Here is a 4,792-nt window from a genome sequence, read left to right as displayed (position 1 = left end):
TTGATTTCTGGTTATGTTGCCACAGCATCCATTACAGTTTTATAATTAGCATTTTGACGGATAGCAGGAGACGTTCGATACTTTGTAGCTTTATATATCATAGATAAGATTTAGATATCACTATCTACGTGTCGGATAGCAGAAGACCTTCGATACTTTGTAGCTTTATATCTACGTGTCGGATAGCAGGAGAGGTTCGCTACTTTGTAGCTTTATATCTACGTGACGGATAGCAGGAGACCTTCGATACTTTGTAGCTTAATATTATAGATAAGATTTAGATAACACTATTTACGTGTCGGATAGCAGGAGACCTTCGATACTTTGTAGCTTTATATCATAGATAATATTTAGATACCACTATCTACGTGACGGATAGCAGGAGACCTTCGATACTTTGTAGCTTTATTTCATAGATAAGATTTAGATAACACTATCTACGTGTCGGATAGCGGGAGACCTTCGATACTTTGTAGCTTTATATCATGGATAAGATTTAGATAACACTATCTACGTGTCGGATAGCAGGAGACCTTCGATACTTTGTAGCTTTATATCATAGATAAGATTTAGATAACACTATCTACGTGTCGGATAGCAGGAGACCTTCGATACTTTGTAGCTTTATATCATAGATAAGATTTAGATAACACTATCTACGTGTCGGATAGCAGGAGACCTTCGATACTTTGTAGCTTTATATCATAGATAAGATTTAGATAACACTATCTACGTGTCGGATAGCAGGAGACCTTCGATACTTTGTAGCTTTATATCATAGATAAGATTTAGATAACACTATCTACGTGTCGGATAGCAGGAGACCTTCGATACTTTGTAGCTTTATATCATAGATAAGATTTAGATAACACTATCTACGTGTCGGATAGCAGGAGACCTTCGATACTTTGTAGCTTTATATCATAGATAAGATTTAGATAACACTATCTACGTGTCGGATAGCAGGAGACCTTCGATACTTTGTAGCTTTATATCATAGATAAGATTTAGATAACACTATCTACGTGTCGGATAGCAGGAGACCTTCGATACTTTGTAGCTTTATATCTACGTGTCGGATAGCTGGAGACCTTCGATACTTTGTAGCTTTATATCTACGTGTCGGATAGCAGGAGACCTTCGATACTATGAAGCTTTATATCTACGTGTCGGATAGCAGGAGACCTTCGATACTTTGTAGCTTTATATCTACGTGTCGGATAGCAGGAGACCTTCGATACTTTGTAGCTTTATATCTACGTGTCGGATAGCAGGAGACCTTCGATACTTTGTAGCTTTATATCTACGTGTCGGATAGCAGGAGACCTTCGATACTTTGTAGCTTTATATCTACGTGTCGGATAGCAGGAGACCTTCGATACTTTGTAGCTTTATATCTACGTGTCGGATAGCAGGAGACCTTCGATACTTTGTAGCTTTATATCTACGTGTCGGATAGCAGGAGACCTTCGATACTTTGTAGCTTTATATCTACGTGTCGGATAGCAGGAGACCTTCGATACTTTGTAGCTTTATATCTACGTGTCGGATAGCAGGAGACCTTCGATACTTTGTAGCTTTATATCTACGTGTCGGATAGCAGGAGACCTTCGATACTTTGTAGCTTTATATCTACGTGTCGGATAGCAGGAGACCTTCGATACTTTGTAGCTTTATATCTACGTGTCGGATAGCAGGAGACCTTCGATACTTTGTAGCTTTATATCTACGTGTCGGATAGCAGGAGACCTTCGATACTTTGTAGCTTTATATCTACGTGTCGGATAGCAGGAGACCTTCGATACTTTGTAGCTTTATATCTACGTGTCGGATAGCAGGAGACCTTCGATACTTTGTAGCTTTATATCTACGTGTCGGATAGCAGGAGACCTTCGATACTTTGTAGCTTTATATCTACGTGTCGGATAGCAGGAGACCTTCGATACTTTGTAGCTTTATATCTACGTGTCGGATAGCAGGAGACCTTCGATACTTTGTAGCTTTATATCTACGTGTCGGATAGCAGGAGACCTTCGATACTTTGTAGCTTTATATCTACGTGTCGGATAGCAGGAGACCTTCGATACTTTGTAGCTTTATATCTACGTGTCGGATAGCAGGAGACCTTCGATACTTTGTAGCTTTATATCTACGTGTCGGATAGCAGGAGACCTTCGATACTTTGAAGCTTTATATCTACGTGTCGGATAGCAGGAGACCTTCGATACTTTGTAGCTTTATATCTACGTGACGGATAGCAGAAGACCTTCGATACTTTGTAGCTTTATATCATGGATAATATTAAGATAACACTATCTACGTGACGGATAGCAGGAGACCTTCGATACTGTGTAGCTTTAAATCATAGATTAGATTTAGATAACACTATCTACGTGACGGATAGCAGGAGACCTTCGATACTTTGTAGCTTTATTTCATAGATAAGATTTAGATAACACTATCTACGTGTCGGATAGCAGGAGACCTTCGATACTTTGTAGCTTTATATCATGGATAAGATTTTGATAACACTATCTACGTATCGGATAGCAGGAGACCCTCGATACTTTGTAGCTTTATACCATGGATAAGATTTAGATAACACTATCTACGTGTCGGAGAGCAGGAGACCTTCGATACTTTGTAGCTTTATATCTACGTGACGGATAGCAGGAGATCTTCGATACTTTGTAGCTTTATATCTACGTGTCGGATAGCTGGAGACCTTCGATACTTTGTAGCTTTATATCTTCGTGACGGATAGCAGGAGATCTTCGATACTTTGTAGCTTTATATCTACGTGTCGGATAGCTGGAGACCTTCGATACTTTGTAGCTTTATAGCTACCTGTCGGATAGCAGGAGACCTTCGATACTTTGAAGCTTTATATCTACGTGTCGGATAGCAGGAGACCTTCAATACTCTGTAGCTTTATATCATGGATAAGATTTAGATAACACTATCTACGTGTCGGAGAGCAGGAGACCTTCGATACTTTGTAGCTTTATATCATAGATAAGATTAAGATAACACTATCTACGTGTCGGATAGCAGGAGACCTTCAATACTCTGTAGCTTTATATCATGGATAAGATTTAGATAACACCATCTACGTGTCGGATAGCAGGAGACCTTCGATACTTTTTAGCTTTATATCTACGTGTCGGATAGCAGGAGACCTTCGATACTATGTAGCTTTATATCATAGATAAGATTTAGATAACCCCATCTACGTGTCGGATAGCAGGAGACCTTCGATACTATGTAGCTTTATATCATAGATAAGATTTAGATAACACTATCTACGTGTCGGAGAGCAGGAGACCTTCGATACTTTGTAGCTTTATATCATAGATAAGATTAAGATAACACTATCAACGTGTCGGATAGCAGGAGACCTTCAATACTCTGTAGCTTTATATCATGGATAAGATTTAGATAACACTATCTACATGTCGGATAGCAGGAGCCCTTCGATACTTTGTAGCTTTATATCATAGATAGGATTTAGATAACACCATCTACGTGTGGGATAGCAGGAGACCTTCGCCACTTTGTAGCTTTATATCTACGTGTCGGATAGCAGGAGACTTTCGATACTTTGTAGCTTTATATCTACGTGTCGGATAGCAGGAGACCTTCGATACTTTTTAGCTTTATATCTACGTGTCGGATAGCAGGAGACCTTCGAAGCTTTATATCTACGTGTCGGATAGCAAGAGACCTTTGATACTTTGTAGCTTTATATATAAGATTTAGATAACAATATTTACGTGTCGGGCTTGATGTTAGTGGTGGAACATCCTTCGGAATTATATTATGGTTGAATAATTCGAGCTGTTTTAAGGTTTGTTTGTAGCTGAAAAGCTTCGAATATTGGGTTTAGAACAATTAAAAATGTTAATATCTAATCCCTTGTTGGCAGAGTCGACCATATCATCACGTTAGTTCAACAGGTTTGACAAATATCCTACACAATATAATATTACACGTTTACTATATTGTAATGGTGGCTGCTCCAGGGGGCCGATGTATTGTCCATCACGTGACATAAAGGTACGTGTAGGTCTAAAGATATGGTGACGGATTAACGGAACAGTCAGGGATGCTAATCTCTACCTGACTCACGGCCTAACAATAGCCTTTCGTAATAGTCCCAAAGACAACAACTGTTTCTCTGTCTACCGCTTAATCCTTATTAAATAAAATTTGTTAAAGTAAAAAATGCTATATCTTACTGTGCAATTATCAGATAAGTAAGGCACGGGTTAGCTGGGAATCCTGTCAATGTCAAATCTTTACCTAGAATTAGGATAGCAGGTCTTCAGTTAAGTCGGTACAAAATGTTTGACAGTGACACACATTTAAATATACAGATCGTTTTACAGAGGACATGCTATTGTATATAAGTATAATATTATATACTATTGTATTTTATTATAACATTATATATTATTGTATATTAGTATAATATTATATATTATTGTATTTTATTATAACATTATATATTATTGTATATCATTATAACATTATATATTATTGTATATCATTATAATGTTATATATTATTGTAATATTATATATTATTGTATATTATTGTAACATTATATATTATTGTACTGGCAATAGTATGATTAGTAAGGCAAATACTACCATGACTTTTCTGAAGTCTGAAATACACGCGTGAAACTTTAAAAAGGTTTCAGATCCGTGAGTTAAAAAGACCTGAAATATATATTCACCACAAAACATTAACATTCGAGTTGTTAGTTTTCCGATAGCCACACCTGTTA

This window comes from Mizuhopecten yessoensis, unplaced genomic scaffold, assembly GCF_002113885.1.
Source record: "Mizuhopecten yessoensis strain PY_sf001 unplaced genomic scaffold, ASM211388v2 scaffold9651, whole genome shotgun sequence".
NCBI lineage: Eukaryota > Metazoa > Mollusca > Bivalvia > Pectinida > Pectinidae > Mizuhopecten > Mizuhopecten yessoensis.
This window is presented reverse-complemented; position numbering follows the sequence as displayed.